The sequence below is a fragment of the Dendrobates tinctorius genome, unplaced genomic scaffold (genome assembly GCF_039654945.1).
Source record: "Dendrobates tinctorius isolate UK_male_01 unplaced genomic scaffold, ASM3965494v1 ptg000191l, whole genome shotgun sequence".
NCBI classification, from domain to species: domain Eukaryota; kingdom Metazoa; phylum Chordata; class Amphibia; order Anura; family Dendrobatidae; genus Dendrobates; species Dendrobates tinctorius.
This window is the reverse complement of record NW_027361858.1, coordinates 12293349-12312309: the sequence shown is the minus strand read 5'-3', so window position 1 is coordinate 12312309 and position 18961 is coordinate 12293349. Positions and strand designations below refer to the sequence as shown.

General features: G+C 51.5%; 1 protein-coding gene across 4 annotated transcripts in view; it reads left to right on the top strand.

Annotated features, from left to right (window-relative positions):
- The window catches only part of LOC141055758 (prostaglandin reductase 1-like), a 126408-nt gene that overhangs the window by 74213 nt on the left and 33234 nt on the right, over positions 1-18961 (top strand). The window lies entirely within an intron of this gene.

The following is an 18961-nucleotide window of genomic DNA, read 5'->3' as shown; positions in this document are numbered from 1 at the left end:
CCTCGTCGTCCCCATCTTCCATCTCACTGCACAGTATTTCAACTTTGCAAGTGCTGTGATCCTGAGCAAGCAGGGGGGCCCACTCGTTGGCGACGGCACTGGCACAGGGCCCCTGATAGTACGGTGGTGTGTCTGATGGCGGGTGGGCCGAACCTGCACTTTCATCTGCAGCTTCCTCTTTGTCACCGTGTAAGATGGAACTGTATATGGGAAGGGTAACCTGAGTTTCATCAGGGTCAGATTCAGGTCGTGTAGCGTGCGAGGGGAATGTAGTGGTCTGGGTCAATGTACCAGCAGATTCATCGAGCAGTGGCTGGGCATCAGTGCATTTGTGTCGCCCCCAGGAGTACGGTCGCCACAGTGGCATTACCTTCTTCCTAGGGAGTGTGATGTCATGCTTGGGAGCAACGAAGGATCTCTCTAGCAGGTTAACTGATTGGGCGGCGTTATTCCCACGAGTCATGACCCTCCAAACAGCGTTCATGAAGGCAAAGTGTTTGTTTTACGTGGGCAGTATGGTTGCAAAGCTGAACCTTAAAGGAATGTCCAGAAGGGCACCACCAGGAGTGGAGCCTACGGTTAAATTCGACTCCACCTAGGAAACCTCAACCATGCCAGCTACAGAACAGATGCACACATTGCAAGCTTAATTCCGTTAACGAACGAGACTCCGTCATGCCCCGCGGTCCGAGTCCGGCTTACTAGAGGGACACGTGAGGCTCTGGCACATGAGATTGGCCAATAACTGGTGTGTCATGCCCTTACATGTCCGTGGCTGCATGTGCGCTACACTGAAAAGGCCAGCGTTTGTCGCTTACAGGTGCAGATAACCCGCTGAACAACGTTAGTGATGGGGATCACTGATTACAATTATTACCCGTGAACAATGATTTCCCAGTAAGTGCAGGTCAACCGCAGTTCCGGAATTAGGCCTAACCGTCATTCCTGAAAAAATGAAAAACTTACGTGTGCAAACCACAGGTGCTGTAGCTTGCTTAACAGCTCGCCAGCCGTTCTCTCGCCCAGTATGGATTACACGTGATTGCACAAAGGTGAGAAAGGGTACCGTATCCCCAGATAACATGTATGGATAGCGTACACATTCAAAATATATGTCTATACATCAGGAGGCAGGCTCAGACGGTGTTAGGCCCAGTATGGATTTCACGTGATTGCACAAAGGTGAGAAAGGGTACCGTATCCCCAGATAACATGTATGGATAGCGTACACATTCAAAATATATGTCTATACATCAGGAGGCAGGCTCAGACGGTGTTAGGCCCAGTATGGATTGCACGTGATTGCACAAAGGTGAGAAAGGGTACCGTATCCCCAGATAACATGTATTCATAGCGTACACATTCAAAATATATGTCTATACATCAGGAGGCAGGCTCAGACGGTGTTAGGCCCAGTATGGATTGCACGTGACTGCACAAAGGTTAGAAAGGGTACCGTTTCCCCGGATAACATGTATGGATAGCGTACACATTCAAAATATATGTCTCAGGAGGCAGGCTCAGACGGTGTTAGGCCCAGTATGGATTGCACGTGATTGCACAAAGGTTAGAAAGGGTACCGTATCCCCGGATAACATGTATGGATAGCGTACACATTCAAAATATATGTCTCAGGAGGCAGGCTCAGACGGTGTTAGGCCCAGTATGGATTGCACGTGATTGCACAAAGGTTAGAAAGGGTACCGTTTCCCCGGATAACATGTATGGATAGCGTACACATTCAAAATATATGTCTCAGGAGGCAGGCTCAGACGGTGTTAGGCCCAGTATGGATTGCACGTGATTGCACAAAGGTTAGAAAGGGTACCGTATCCCCGGATAACATGTATGGATAGCGTACACATTCAAAATATATGTCTCAGGAGGCAGGCTCAGACGGTGTTAGGCCCAGTATGGATTGCACGTGATTGCACAAAGGTTAGAAAGGGTACCGTTTCCCCTGATAACATGTATGGATAGCGTACACATTCAAAATATATGTCTATACATCAGGAGGCAGGCTCCGACGGTGTCAGGCACAGTATGGATTTGACGGGCCAGACTACACAGCGGAGGAGCAGGGAGAGGTAAAGATTGCAAATGCTGGGGCCCTGCCCAAGCAAGGGGAGCCCACTCGTGGGCGTCGGTACTGGCACTGGGCCCCTCATAGTACGGCGGTGTGTCTGACGGCGGGTGTGCACCACCACCGTCAGAGACACTTGATTGCACTATGAAGGACCCTGTACCAGTGCCCGCGCCCAAGAGTCGGCCTACCCACCTGTCCAGGGCAACGGCACTCGCACGGTGTCGTGCGCTAGGTGGTGACCCCGGCCATGGGGGGGGAGGCAGCACAGTTAGGGAGTTTTAGAAAGTGGCATATGTTGATGTTGGACATTCAGCTGATGCAAAAGGTGAAATAGGTCAAGTCCCAGGAAGAGGTGGACCAAAGCAAGCCATTTTTCTGTCACTCTATGTGTCATCAGAGGAAGGTGGGACAAAATCCTTGGAAACCTATGCGTGGTTCATTTTAATGAAGGTTAGATCATCCACATTTTGGGTTGACAGACGGGTCCTTTTTTCTGTCAGGATTGATCCAGCTGCACTGAAGACTCTTTCCGATAGCACACTTGCAGCTGGGCAAGCGAGCTCCTGTGAGGCATATTGTGCCAATTCAGGCCAGGTGTCCAGTTTAGCGGCCCAATAGTCAAAGGGGAATGACCTGTGTGGGAGAACATCGATATGGGAGGAAAAGTAGTTTGTAACCATAGTTGACAACTGCTGTCTCCTGTCACTTTCCATCGATGCAGTATTACCAGTTGTGTGAGCGGTACTTGAAAAATCAGTCCACAACATTGTCATGAAACCCCTGTCTCCAACGCCACTTCTGCTGTGTGCACCACGAACACCTCTGCCAAGTTGCCACCGGCCCGTACGGCTCGTGTGAGAACCATCACCGCTGCTGTGTGCTGGGAATGCCTCAAGCAACCGATTTACCAGAGTTGCTTGTTTATTAGCCAATATTAGGTCAAGGTTCTCCTGTGGCATGATGTTTTGTAATTTGCCTTTATAGCGTGGATCCAGGATGCTGGCCAACCAGTAGTCGTCATCGTTCATCATTTTGGCAATGCGTGGGTCCCTTTTTAGGATCTGCAAGGCATAATCTGACATGTGGGCCAATGTTCCCGGTGTCAATGATGCACTGCGAGTGCTGGGTGGAGGAGCACTTTCTGGCAAATCCACATCCCTCCAGTCACGCACAAACCCTGTACCAGACCTTGCCATGCCAACATTTTCACTTGCCCCACGAGATGCATCCTCCTCCCCTAAGTAATCATCCCCATCATCCTCCTCCTCTTCTTCCTCCACCTCGTCCAGGAGAGGTCCCTGAGCAGACAATGGCTGAATGTCATCAAGGATTCCCTCCTCCTCTTCCTCCTCATCAACATTGGCTGCAGACGCCTGCTCCTTAAGGTGCGTCAAAGTTTGCATGAGCAGACGCATAAGTGGGATGCTCATGCTTAGGATGGCGTCGTCTGCGCTTACCAGCCGTGTGCATTCCTCAAAACACTGAAGGACTTTACAGAGGTCTTTCAGCTTCGACCACTGCACACCTGTCAACTCCATGTCTGCTCTCAAAGTGCCTGGCCGTGTATCCTCCCACAAATGCATTATGGCCTGCCTCTGCTCGCACAGCCGCTCCACCATGTGCAGGGTGGAGTTCCACCTTGTTGCAATGTCGATAATGAGGCTGTGGTTGGGAAGGTGGAGCAATCGCTGCAGCTTCTGCATACGAACGGAGTGTACAGGCGACCGGCGGATGTGCGCGCACAGTCTTCGCACCTTCTGGAGCAGGGCTGTTAACTCCGGATAATTTTTGAGGAAGCACTGCACCACCAGGTTCAAGGTGTGAGCCAAGCAAGGTATGTGGCTGAGTTTTGAAAGGGCTATGGCTGCCACAAAGTTACGGCCGTTATCACTAACTACCTTGCCTGCCTGAAGATGTACACTGCCCAGCCATGACTCAGTTTGTCGCTTCAAGTACTCGGCCAGCACCTTGGCGGTGTGTCTGTTGCCCAAACACATCATCTGCAACACAGCCTGCTGACACTTTCCACTAGCTGCTCGATAGGGGGACACATCGTGTGCAACAGTGGCAGCTGCAGATGGAGTGCTCGTACGACTGCGCTCTGTGGACGAGCTTTCGCTTCTGGAGGAGGAGGAGGAGGGTCGAACGCCTAGAGCCAACTGTTTCCTATACCGTTGGCTAGGCAGCACTGTCCCACCACCGCTGTCCCCTGTGGACCCTGCATCCACCACATTAACCCAGTGCGCAGTGATGGACACGTAACGGCCCTGGCCATGCCGACTGGACCATGCATCAGTTGTGAGGTGCACCTTTCCGCTCACTGACTGCTTGAGTGCATGGACAATGCGGTCTTTCACATGATGGTGGAGGGCTGGGATGGCTTTGCGAGAAGAAGTGGCGACTGGGTAGGTCATAGCGTGGTACTGCATAGGCCATGAGTTCGCGGAAAGCTGTGCTTTCCACCAACCGAAAGGGCATCATCTCAAACGAGATTAGTTTGGCAATGTGGGCGTTCAAACCCAGTGTACGCGGATGAGAGACTGAGTACTTTCTTGACCTACTCATAGTGTCTGGGAGGGTGAGCTGGACTTGAGAGCTGCATATGGTGGAAGTAGCGGTGGACAGGGCGGACTGAGAGAGGGTTGATGATGGTGATGGAGTTGGTGTTCTTTCTGATGGTCTAGAATCAGTCTTTCGTTGATATAACAGTGGGATTCCCTGACTGCTGTGGCCTTGCAACGACACCTCAACATTTGCTGCTGTGCTAACCGGTGGGCTTACAGTGGGGGAAACAATGTAGCGTTGCTGACTACCTTCGTTGTGATCAGTTGCACATGTGGCACTTGAGGTTTGGTGTTGTGTCCACGCTTGCAATTGCATGCTGGTTAAATGTCTAAGCATGCAACTGGTATTCAAATTTTTCAGATTTTTCCCTCGGCTAAAGGTCTTTGCGCACTTCTTACAGATAACCTTGGCCTGATCATGAGGATTTTGTTCAAAAAAGTGCCACACTGCACTCTTCTTACTTTGGCAGACATTTTGCGGCCTAGCACGCTGTGATCTTTTGACCCTCTGGACAAGCTGTCCAGCAACTCTTTTGATGTTTGGAACCTGTCTTTGGAGTGCTCCGGGCCTGCCAGATAACAGCTGTTGCGATGTCGATGTCTGCTGTGGATGCTCCTCATCTGAGCTATTGGAAGCAGCACCCTCTTCCCCCAATGGATGCCAATCTGGGTCAACAACTGGGTCATCCATCACCTCCTCTTCTATGTCATGTGCACCTTCCTCTGTGTCACCGTGTATGGTGGTATAGTGTGCGGGAAGGGGCACCTGAGTCTCATCAGGGTCAGAATCTGGCTCTGTACACTGCGAGGACAATGTAGTGCTCTGAGTGAATGTACCAGCAGAATCATCCATCAGCAGCTGTGCATCAGTGCACTCCATGTCAGATTCCTCTTGGCCAGGGTAATTCACCATTTCACTTGATAATCCAGGCATGGTATGTGAAAACAGCTCCATGGAGTAATCGGTAGTATGGCCTGCGTCATCCTTCAATCTTGGTTGGGGTGAAGGACACAAGGAAAGGTGTGGTTCATGAACATGAGCCTCCAATGACGACTCAGTGCTTTTACTTTTTACAACTGAAGAAGAGGAGGCGATAGAGCTGGAGGCTGAGTCAGCAATGTAAGACAAAACTTTTTCCTGATGCTCTGGCTTTAAAAGCGGTTTGCCAACTCCTAGAAAACTATGCGTTCGAGGCCTTATGTAGCCAGACGATGATGCAGGCTCAGCACCTCCTGCATTCGGTCCTATTTTGCTCTTGCCACTACCATCAGATCCACCACCAACACCATCATTACCAGCTGCCAACCCCCGCCCAATTCCACGGCCTCTTCCACCAGCCTTCCTCATTTTTGGTAGAAATGTAGACAAAATCCAACAAACTATATAGTAATGTAAAACAAGGTACAAGGTGTCTATAGGACAGGGGAGATTTTGAATTTCTGCAGACACTTGTGGACACTGGACACTTTTGGATTGTGTGAGGCCCACTGATATCTGAGCGCTATGTCACAGGCTCGATGGCACAGCTGTGACCAAAGTGACTAGAGGATAAGGGAGATTTTGAATCTCTGCACACACTTTTGGACACTGGACACTTTTGGATTGTGTGAGGCCCAATGAATATCTGAGCGCTATGTGACAGGCTCGATGGCACAGCTGTGACCAAAGTGACTAGAGGATAAGGAAGATTTTGAATCTCTGCACACACTTTTGGACACTGGACACTTTTGGATTGTGTGAGGCCCAATGAATATCTGAGCGCTATGTGACAGGCTCGATGGCACAGCTGTGACCAAAGTGACTAGAGGATAAGGGAGATTTTGAATCTCTGCACACACTTTTGGACACTGGACACTTTTGGATTGTGTGAGGCCCAATGAATATCTGAGCGCTATGTGACAGGCTCGATGGCACAGCTGTGACCAAAGTGATTAGAGGATAAGGGAGATTTTGAATCTCTGCACACACTTTTGGACACTGGACACTTTTGGATTGTGTGAGGCCCAATGAATATCTGAGCGCTATGTGACAGGCTCGATGGCACAGCTGTGACCAAAGTGACTAGAGGATAAGGGAGATTTTGAATCTCTGCACACACTCTTGGACACTGGACACTTTTGGATTGTGTGAGGCCCAATGAATATCTGAGCGCTATGTGACAGGCTCGATGGCACAGCTGTGACCAAAGTGACTAGAGGATAAGGGAGATTTTGAATCTCTGCACACACTTTTGGACACTGGACACTTTTGGATTGTGTGAGGCCCAATGAATATCTGAGCGCTATGTGACAGGCTCGATGGCACAGCTGTGACCAAAGTGTCTAGAGGATAAGGGAGATTTTGAATCTCTGCACACACTTTTGGACACTGGACACTTTTGGATTGTGTGAGGCCCAATGAATATCTGAGCGCTATGTGACAGGCTCGATGGCACAGCTGTGACCAAAGTGACTAGAGGATAAGGGAGATTTTGAATCTCTGCACACACTTTTGGACACTGGACACTTTTGGATTGTGTGAGGCCCAATGAATATCTGAGCGCTATGTGACAGGCTCGATGGCACAGCTGTGACCAAAGTGACTAGAGGATAAGGGAGATTTTGAATCTCTGCACACACTTTTGGACACTGGACACTTTTGGATTGTGTGAGGCCCAATGAATATCTGAGCGCTATGTGACAGGCTCGATGGCACAGCTGTGACCAAAGTGCCTAGAGGATAAGGGAGATTTTGAATCTCTGCACACACTTTTGGACACTGGACACTTTTGGATTGTGTGAGGCCCAATGAATATCTGAGCGCTATGTGACAGGCTCGATGGCACAGCTGTGACCAAAGTGACTAGAGGATAAGGGAGATTTTGAATTTCTGCAGACACTTGTGGACACTGGACACTTTTGGATTGTGTGAGGCCCAATGAATATCTGAGCGCTATGTGACAGGCTCGATGGCACAGCTGTGACCAATGTGACTAGAGGATAAGGGAGAGTTTGAATTTCTGCAGACACTTGTGGACACTGGACACTTTTGGATTGTGTGAGGCCCACTGATATCTGAGCGCTATGTCACAGGCTCGATGGCACAGCTGTGACAAAAGTGACTAGAGGATAAGGGAGATTGGATTGCTTTTAAAAAAGCAGTTTGCAGAGCAGTGGGTAAACAGCAATGCCAGCCTGTCAGGAAGCCTTAAAAGGCAGCCCAACAACCAACACCACTGATACACCACAATATAGCCTCCCCTTGCACTGCACACACAGTGACTGGTGTGTTGTGCAGGCCAAATTGCTAGCAGCAGAAGCAGTTTTTTTTTCTTCTCAGCAGGACAAAAAAAAAAAATTGGGATTGCTTTTAAAAAAGCAGTTTGCAGAGCAGTGGGTAAACAGCAATGCAGGAATGTCAGGAAGCCTTAGAAGGCAGCCCAACAACCAACACCACTGATACACCACTATATAGCCTCCCCTTGCACTGCACACACAGTGACTGGTGTGTTGTGCAGGCCAAATCGCTAGCAGCAGAAGCAGTTTTTTTGTCTTCTTCCCTGCCTAATGCTCTCCCTACAGAATCAGCAGCAACCTCTCCCTATACTGAGATCGGCAGAAGTAAGATGGCGGTCAGCGTGCACGCCCTTTTATACCCCCTGTGACGCCCACCAAAGCAAGCCAATCACTTGCATGCTCTTCTGAAAGATGGTGGTGACCCCTGCCTATGTCATCACGTTGCCAACAGTGTCCGTGGATCCTGATTGGCTGAAAAAGAGCGCAAAACAAACTTTTGAAACGCGACTTTGGCGCGTAAGTCGCCGACCTCGTGGCCGACCTCATCCTAGGGTCGGGTTTCGTTTCATGAAATTTTTCGACCCGTTTCGCTCAACTCTACTGCTAAAGATAGTCAGTGTTACGTCTCCTGGAGTGGACCCTCTGGGCCATGATACCAACCCACCCTGGGCAAGCTGACCTAGTGAGGACCACCCCCTTTACAGGAAGCATCAGGGGCAGACCCAGGGGGGTAAAGTACCATGGCTGCTGGTACCAGAAGGCCGGCTCAAAGGAGGCTAGGGAAGAAGGCACGCGATAAATCGAAGTTAGCAAGGCGAGTACGGAGAAGCACACTGGGTTCTGGTGAAAGCAAGTAGAGTACAGGAGCGTGCAGAGTACGTAAGGGAGAGCGTGGAGCATGCACTAGGAAGAACGTCAGGCACAGGAGAGTGCAGGACGCGCACTGGGAAGCACGCTGGATACAGGGGAGCGCAGAGCGTGCACTGGGAAGCATGCTGGTTACAGGGAAGCGCAGAGTGCACACTGGGAAGCATGCTAGATGCAGGGAAGCACAGAGTGCACACTGGGAAGCATGCTGGATACAGGGAAGTGCAGAGTGCACACTGGGAAGCATGCTGGATACAGGAAAGCACAGAGTGTGCACTCGGAAGCACCATGGATACAGGAGAGAGCAGAGCATGCACTAGGAAGCACGCTGGATACAGGGGAGCGCAGAGCGTGCACTGGGAAGCATGCTGGATACAGAAGAGGGCAGAGTGCGCACTGGGAAGCACACTGGATACAGGGAAGCATGCTGGACACAGGGAAGCGCCGAGTGTGCAGTGGGAAGCACGCTGGATACAGGAGAGAGCAGAGCATGCACTGGGAAGTGTGGCGCCCCCAGGAGTATGGTCGCCACAGTGGCATTGCCTTCCTTCTAGGGAGAGTGATGTCATGCCTGGAAGCAATGAAGGGTCTCTCTGGCAGTTAACCATAACATGCATCACAGTTCCCACTCCGGGCCAGCAGAGGGAGCTCTGAACCAATACTAAGGGGAAGAGCTTCTCTCTGGGGTCCAGGAGGGGAAATTGGTCAGTTAGTGTGAGGAGGGCGTCGTGTGCAGACGTGGAGGAGAAGAGCTGGGGAGACTGAGGAAAGTGAAGAGCTCAGTCACAGTGATAGCGCATGATCTGGAGCCTGGTCTCCAAGGGTGTATGAATACTAACGGTCCTGCACCAGAAACCAGAGGAATAGGAAGCTGTAAATGCCCTATTCCCACTTAATCCTCGGAGGCACAACAGTGACGGGTGAGCCAAGAGAGAAAGAAGGCTACAGCTGTCTGCCATGCGAGTGGAGTGTGGATAACATCAGAAAGGAGGAACTCCAGTGTAACTCAGTACTGGGAGTACTTCATAGAGAGCGCTAGTAAGGAGACTGCACAACCCATCTGCCAGAGTGATTCCTGATTTGCTTCCAGGCTAACCAGATCCTGTGACATTTGTACTCAGGACCCTGGACTGTATTTGCCAAGTAAAGGTAAATAAACTGCAACCTATTGTGTCCTTGCCTTCTTGCTGCAACCTCCCCGGCACTGCTATAGCACTGTGCCTGACACTGCACCTTCCTTCTCAACCCCCACCTACACTGCCCTGGGACTACAGCCCTGCCTGTGGAGGGATATAACATCATTGCTGAACTACACAATCTGTCCCAGAGGATCTGTCTGCAGCGTCAGCTTAACATTTGCCCAACACCACAGGTGGCGTCACGAATCATCTATTCATAAACTTTATTCCATCACTCTACTCCCTTACATGGATGCCCAGGGCCACGGACCGGATCACCGCTACTGTGACACTTCCCAGTGAAATACCGGCCCGGTACCGAGTACCCCACTGCCCTGGCGGGCGATCCATTTTGGCGTCAAGAACAGGATTAACGGAGCCCGGCATCCCCTGGTCCTGTGTGCCAGAGGCTGTGTTTGGTGCTATAGACTGAGTGTGGGTCACCCCCCCAGGGCCGTGGGGTACTCGGTACCGGGCCGGTGTCAGGGGGAATGTATCACAGCAGCGGCGACCCGGTCCGTGGCCCTGGGCGCCCAAATCAATGGCGGTTGCGGTTTGTAGTGTAATGGTTCGTGACACCACCCGTGGTATTCGGCAAGTGGGATGTTAGGCCAACGAAGCATGCAGATCCTCTGGGGCTGGTGGTGTGTTGCAACATAGATGGTGTAGCTCCCCACAGGTGAAGCTGTAGCCCCAGGGCAGTGTAGTATTAATAGATGAGGAGAGGCACAGGCGGTGTAGGAGCTGGTACCCAGATGTAGTGGTACTGAGGGTATAGGCGTGATAATGAATGGAGGACACCAGGGTCTGTAGTTGCAACGCTTTACTCACAGTCAGTAGGGCACACAGGTGCCTGCCTCCGTGCTGTGTCCTCCGGGTCAGGGACTCAATCAACCCCCAGGCAAGATGGAAGGCTCCTCTCCAACACTCCGCCAACATGTACCTTTCTGAACATCTCCTCTATTGCGCTTTTAAGTGTGAAGATCTCCTAGCACTAAGTTACATTGGAGTTTCTCCTTACAGATGTTCCTGTGTTCTCTACTCGTATGGCAGATAGCTGTAGCCTGCTTCGGGGACTCCCTTCTCCTGAGTCCCGGCTCTCTATACAGATGCTGTTGTGCCCCAAGTCTTAAATGGGAGTAGTTGCATTTACAGCCAACTACTCCACTGGTGTCTGCTGCAGAACCATAAGTGTCCATACAACCTCGGGGACAGGGCCCCGGCCTTGCGCTGAGAACCTATAGGCAGGGTTCCTCTTCCAACCCACTTCTCCTCTCTGTTCTCTACTCCTTCGTTCCGTACTTGACTCTCTTTCTTATGGAAACTTAGGTTACAGTTCTACGTCTTTCTCCTTTCTCTCCTTTCCCGTGCCAGCTGGCTCAGGTCACTGAGGCAGCTGCAGCACTCCTTCCTCCTTCCCTTCTTCCAGGGATCCCCACTCCTCCCGGAGTGACCTACTATTCCGCCGACCTTCTATCTGACTCCAGACGGACTGACTTCCCGTCAGACTGACCTGTAATTCTAAACCTTCCCAGTCTTTTTTCTAACTCCACCCACCTCCCAGCACGTCCAGTGTTCCAAGCAGGGAACCACCAAAGGTGCTCTGCTACTCTCTAAGTACTGAGCCGCTTGTGGCTGTGCAGAACTACCCTGTGTGTGGGGTGCGGGTGTTGGAGCGTGGAAAGGAGTTCCCCCCTTACCCGGATGGTGGGGCACTACATCTTAAGAGGAGGTGCAGTACCTCTGTGGCGACTGAGCCTCAGGGGCGCCACATGTGCGTAATTGGTGCCATTGCCACCATTATCCCGCTGATTGGTGCGCGCGGGAAGAAAAGGGGGCAGACCTTCGTGGGTGGAGCCAGCCGAGAAGCGCGAAAGGAGAAGAGCGCGCGGGAAGTGAGAAGCTGAGGCCTGCAGTTCCGGCGCCCCCTGATCCAGCCGAGGAGAGGCATCCGGTAAGCCAGCGCAGCCTCGCGGCCTGGCCCATGTTATATAGGGGGGAGAGAAAATGTCTGAGGACAACGCCAATGCAGTGGCGGACGCTCCCGCTAACATCCCAGCGCCACCAGATGCAGGGTCCAGTGCAGCTGCGGCTCCAACAGCGCCACTGAATCCAGTAGCCAGCGCTGCCACCAGGGCACCGCAAGAATCAGCGCCCACCGCAGCGGTCCCCATAATGCCGCTGTCCATGCCCTATATACCGGGAGCAGCCTGGCTACCGCAGGACTCGGGTGAGTCACATACCCTGAGTGAATTCAAAGAGAGACTGTGCAGCTTGTTCGAAGTGTATCCCCTGTCTGAAAGTCAGTAAGTGAACATTCTTATTGGGCAGCTAACAGTTGCAGCGCAGAGAGAAGTAAAAGCCTGGCAGGACACTGATAAAGAGACTGTTAAAAAGATTCTGGCTAAGCTCAGACGCACCTTTGACACACGTCCTGCAGCTGAAATAAAGATGAGATTCTTTGGATGTAAGCAGAGAGCGCAGGACAGTATACGGGACAGACTCTGGACAATGACCCATCTTCAGAACTGAGTCTTCAGGTCCAGGAGTTGACCAAAGGTATGGTTGCACATGCCAAAACCATGCAGTCCCTGCAGGAGTCCTCAAAGGAAAAGATCCAGATGGCCTCCAGTCCAGAGGATGTCCCATGGATGCGGAGGAAGAGGATCCCACCACTCCGAGGGAGGAACAGCGATCGCTATGACCAGAACGGACGTCCCATCTGTCGACACTGCCACAAAGCAGGCCACCTCGCAAGATTCTGTCCTTTAAACGAGTAACCCCTGGGGCAGAGGGCCAACCCCCAGGAGTAGGACCACAAGGCCCAAGGAACTGGCGAGCCAAGTTTGTTGTAGGGCGACAGTAATGTTCCTAGTAATGGTCAGTCTTTACTGCAGATAGGATGTAAAGAAATTACTGTTAATGTGGGTCGAGTAGAGTTAAAATCTCAAGGTCTGATAGTTGTGGATATTGATCGACGAGAATGTAACCCAATGATGACTCTAGGTACTAATGTGATTGAAAATTGTCTTTCCGAGGTTATTGTCTTGTTGCAACAGGTGGCTGAGACTGCTTGTTCCAGTGAACAACGAGTCCTGCAGAAGGAGATCAAGGCCCTGATGCAAAGACAGCAGGTAGAACTCTCTGGCGGAGAAATTGGCAGCGTCAGAGTGAGTGATTCTTTCCCATTTGCAATACCCCCCAGATGTGAAATGTTGATTTGGTGTTGGGCAGCCATAGGCCTCAGAGGAAAGGATTACCAGGCAGTGGTAGAACCAGTGTACTCTGAAAGCTGGCCCACTGTCCTGACAGCCAGAGGGGTAGTTGATGTTCGCAAAGGGAGAGTACCTGTACGTCTCTAGAATTGTGGGGAGGAGGAGGCCACAGTACCTCGGTATGCCACAGTTGCTAAGCTGCTTACTGTCAGTAACAATGCAATATGGGCAGCAGAGCCCTTGGTCTGATCCGACCAGGTGGAGGACAATGGCTCTGTAAAGCAGCTGGAGGAGTGGTGCAAGCAACTGCAGGTGGGGACTGACTCCACCCCTTCATACCAAAAGAATGGGGTTTACCAGGTGACTCAGGAGTATGAGCGGGTATTCAGTAAACACCCTCTAGATTTTGGGAAGGCAAAAGGGGTTCAACACCATATCCCCACTGGAGACCATCCACCCATAAAAGAAAGGTACCGGCCTATACCCCCAACACAATACCAGTGTGCTAAAAGTATGTTGCGGGAAATGAAGGAAGCTGGGGTGATCAGAGACAGTTGTAGCCCGTGAGCAGCTCCAATAGTCTTTGTGAAAAAGAAGGATGGTACCATGAGAATGTGTGTTGATTATAGAAAAATTACAGCATTACACATAAAGATGCCTACCCATTACCTAGAACTGAGGAGTCATTAGCTGCACTTAAAACTGCGAACTATTTTTCCACCTTAGATCTCACTAGTGGGTATTGGCAGGTTCCCGTGGCAGAGGCAGACAAGGAGAAAACAGCGTTTACCACCCCAATGGGTCTCTGTGAGTTCAACTACATGCCATTCGGGCTCTGCACCGCTCCAGGGATATTCCAACGGCTGATGGAGTGCTGTCTGGGACACAAGAACTTCGAGACAGTCCTGTTGTACCTTGATGATGTCATTGTTTTCTCCAAGACTTATGAAGACCATCTGAAGCACCTGGCTGAGGTGTTTGAGGCATTGTCCAACTTTGGCCTGAAAGTGAAGACATCCAAATGCCACCTCCTGAAGCCCAAGGTACAGTACCTCGGTTATGTAGTGAGTGCAGAAGGTGTGGCACCAGATGCTGACAAAGTCACTGTCATCCGGGACTGGCATAAGCCCAACAAACTCCTTGAAGTACGTCAATTCCTCGGGCTGGTAGGCTACTATCGAATGTTCATCAAAGGCTTCACTGAGATAGCCACTCCTATGCAAAATCTTCTGGTGGGTCAGCCCTAGAAGGCCAGAAAGCAGAGTCCTACATTCGAATGGAATGAGGAGCTGGAGAGGTCCTTCACGCGACTGAAGATGGCTCTCACAGGAGATGAAGTTCTGGCCTACCCAGATTATGACCAACCATTTATGTTGTATACTGATGCCAGCAACGTGGGACTTGGAGCAGTAGTGTCACAGGTACAAAATGGCAAAGAAAGAGTTATCTCCTACGCCAGCAGGAAGCTTCGTCCCACTGAAAGGAACTATGACAACTACAGTTCCTTCAAGCTGGTGTTCTTTGCCATAGTCTGAGCTGTGACTGAACGATTCAAGCATTACCTAGCTTCAGCCAAGTTTACTATCTTCACGGATAATAACCTGTTGACTCACTTGGAAACTGCCAAACTAGGTGCACTGGAGCAGCGATGGATGGCTCGCCTGCCTAACTATGGATTCACCATCAAGTACCGAGCAGGGCACAAGAATGCCAATGCTGATGCGCTGTCCAGGATGCCTAATCTGCCAGATGCAGGAGAAGACCCTGAGGCACTCGAAGAAGTAGAGTTACCTCCCTTCCACCGGCCAATTGCGGCCCAACGTGCCCAGGGAGTGAGAAACAGATGGTCTATCCTGAAGAGGCTACCCTAAATCCATTGCCTCACCACGACTGGGCAGAAAGCCAGGATAGTGACCCCGCAGTCCGCCTGGTGAAGGAGCTACTGTCACAAGCTGACTCTTTTTGAGCATTTGTTTTTTGTAAACTTTTCCTTTTTGAATCTTGTACACCTATAATTGTTTATTTGTTTATGTTGTTTACATGTTTTTCTTCAGCCCAGGAGTGCTGAATTGCACTAGGGGGGAGTGTGGTGACCCCAGGAGTATGGTCGCCACAGTGGCATTGCCTTCCTCCTAGGGAGAGTGATGTCATGCCTGGAAGCAATGAAGGGTCTCTCTGGCAGTTAACCATAACATGCAACACAGTTCCCACTCCGGGCCAGCAGAGGGAGCTCTGAACCAATACTAAGGGGAAGAGCTTCTCTCTGGGGGCCAGGAGGGGAAATTGGTCAGTTAGTGTGAGGAGGGCGTCGTGTGCAGATGTGGAGGAGAAGAGCTGGGAAGACTGAGGAAAGTGAAGAGCTCAGTCCCAGTGATAGCGCATGATCTGGAGCCTGGTCTCCAAGGGTGTATGGATACTATCGGTCCTGCACCAGAAACCAAAGGAATAGAAAGCTGTAAATGCCCTATTCCCACATAATCCTCGGAGGCACAACAGCGACGGGTGAGCCAAGAGAGATAGAAAGCTACGGCGGTCTGCCATGCGAGTGGAGTGTGGATAACATCAGAAAGGAGGAACTCCAGTGTAACTCAGTACTGGGAGTACTTCATAGAGAGCGCTAGTAAGGAGACTGCACAACCCATCTGCCAGAGTGATTCCTGATTTGCTTCCAGGCTAACCAGCTCCTGTGCCATCTGTACTCAGGACCCTGGACTGTATTTGCCAAGTAAAGGTAAATAAACTGCAACCTATTGTGTCCTTGCCTTCTTGCTGCAACATCCCCGGCACTGCTACATCTGTGTGCCTGACACTGCACCTTCCTTCTCAACACTCACCTACACTGCCCTGGGACTACAGCCCTGCCCGTCGAGGGCTATAACATCATTGCTGCACTACACCATCTGTCCTAGAGGATCTCTCTGCAGCATCGGCTTAATATTTGCCTAACACCACAGGTGGCATCACGAATCATCTATTCATAAACTTTATTCCATCACTTCACTCTCTTACATGGACGCCCAGGGCCATGGAACGGGTCACCGCTACTGTGACACTTCCCAGTGAAATACCGGCCCGATACCGAGTACCCCACTGCCCTGGTGGGCGATCCAGAAGCACGCTGGAAGTAAGAGAGCAGAGAGCACTAGGATGCACACTGGGACCTGAATGCAAAGGAGCACCTGTGCTGGAACCAAGACTGGTCCAGTACAGATGCAAAGGTAATAATTAGGCACCTCCTAAAACAGGAAGCAGCCTGAAATACCTGTTGCAGCTGCCCGGAGCAGGGTACTTCCTGGTCAGGATGCATAAGAAGTAGAGGAGGCGCACGGCAGCGGCCTAAGCAGCCGCCTGTAAGCACCCAATGGATGGGACCCTCAATGCGCCTGCCAAGTCGGGAGCGAAGAACAGACCCCCAGAGGAGCCCGGCCCACGGCACACCGAGGAGCGAGGTAAGTATCCTGGGGCTGGAGGGCAGATGGCGGTATAACAGTCAGGCTGGTCAGACAGAATGCTGCGGTACTTGGGACAACGGTGTGGAGCACCCCGCAGGGTCGGGGGTTACTCGATACCAGGCCGGTCAGGCTCTTTTAAAGGGGAAGTGTCACGGCGGTAGTGACTCGGTCCATGGCCCTGGGTGTCCAGTGGTGATGGAAGTTCAAATGAGGGGAAAAGATGGCAGGGTAATTGTAGGGGAAAAGGGGAAATTGTGACACCACCCGTAGTATTCGGCTAGGGTAGCCGACGCTGCTATACAGATCCTCTGGAATGGTGGTACGGCAGCAGAGATGGTGTAGCTCTCCACGGGCAGAGCTGTGTCCCAGGGCATCTAAGATGTTAACTGGTGAGTTGGTGACTGTGTTGTTATGTGCGATGTTAAGCAAGTGGGATGCGAATGACACAAATGACACAGTGAGGTGCAGTTTCACCGGCTTTTACTCACACTTGACCTGTGCACTCAGGTGTCCCGCTTAGCACTGTGTCCTCCGAATAAGGAGTCCAGCCAACTCTCAGTTAATTTGGGAAACACCGTTCCAGGACTTCCTTTTGTGTTTTCCCTCTCTTTCTGGTCGTCTCCCTGTGCTGGTCTTTCCTTTCCTCTTGCCTAGCACCTTCACAACAGTGTCCCTAAGTCAGCAGCCTTGGACCTTGCTGGGTGACGTGGGTCAGGCACCGGCATCCTCTACCTGGCCACCTTTTCAGGGAATTGATGTGGATGTGGCTGAGGTACTTGCAATCACCTAAGTCTCTGGCTTGACAGCTAAGTCTGTCTTTTCCTCCACTGGGCTCAGGGGCCGGTACTCTCACTGCAACGTAGTCCTTCCTTTCCGGGATACGGGCCCCACGGGTGGCTTATCGCACTACCCGTGCCCCTAGGACGCCTTCTGTCCTCTCTAAACTTCCTTTCAGTTCTTCTTCCTTCACTGTGGCTTTGACTTCTCTTACTCCTTCGTTGTCCCGTCACCACCTGACTGGATCTTCCAGAAAGATCATTTACCTCAGGCTTATCTCCATCCACTCAATGTCACCTCTCTGTCACTGATTGGCTACACTCCTTGTCACCCCATCTCCTTCGCTCCTCCCTCTTCTCTACCTTTCTCACTCACCTACCAACACCCTTTCCTAGCCAGTCTGGGATGAGGCCATCCTCCTGAAGAGTACACCCAGATGCCCTAACTGAACTAGTGTGTCTTGCGTGCAAGTGTTGAAGTCCCTGGTGGTGCTTTCTCCTTACCTGAGGGTGGGATATCACACCTCTGGATGAGGGGCAGTACCTCTGTGGCGTTCAGACCCTCAGGGGCGCCACATGTGCAACCCTGCTAGATTCCGAAGAAGTGAGGGACAGCACAGGGACAGAAAATGTTGTGTCTGGTGAAGTATCTTGTGCTGTACCTAAATGTGAACTGGACGAGCTGAGAAAGGAACTGAGTAAAACAGTTTGTTTTAAGCTGGAATTTGACTGTCTCTCTTTGTGTGGAATCTCAAGAAAGAAACCCCCCCAGCGGACCAGAGAGGATCCAGATGGACGGGAAAGCGTACAAAAAGGTTCGCTACCACTGGGACATTGTGTGTATGTGACGGAGGGCCAGGGTGCAACAAAATGCCCATTGAGAGCCACTACTTCAGCCCTGGACCCCGTTTCATTCTGATGTGTGCCTGGAAATCCCGCGCCTGTGACTTCCAGTCCTAGTGTTCTCCAGAACTCTGAAAAGATGAAAGCAGGGTCAGAATGGCCCACCGGAGAACCGGAAGAATCTCCTGTGGGACCAGGCAATGACATCTGCTGGCATACAGGGCCGTCAGCTGTGCTGGCCCCCTACTGCCCCAGGGGTCCCCAACCAGTGGCGTGTTGCCAATAGCTGTACACCACACAGCTGCTATGGGGCCCCTGACTCAGGAGGGCTGCCCGATGCCAGCAGATCAGCAGCGGTAGAGCAGTGGGTGACAGGAGGCAGGAGCGGGCAGGAGCCATGAGCGGGCTGCTGTGGCTAAAGCCACAGCCGGCACATGCTTTAGCCACAGCATTCGGCTCCTGCCTCCTGTCACCAGCTGCTTTACTGCTGCTGCCCCCCAGTGCATGCCACATTCAACTGTATCAACATCATAGATGTAATTTCATCATGTACCATGCTGTGTGTGTTGGGCAGGCGGCAGTGCAGCTGCTGAGACCGGGGCAGAGCCAGAATCAGTAGAAGAGGTGATTATTGTGATTATACATATATAATCAGTTATTGAGTACTGATGGCAATAATATTGTGGAGGGGCCTACATTATATT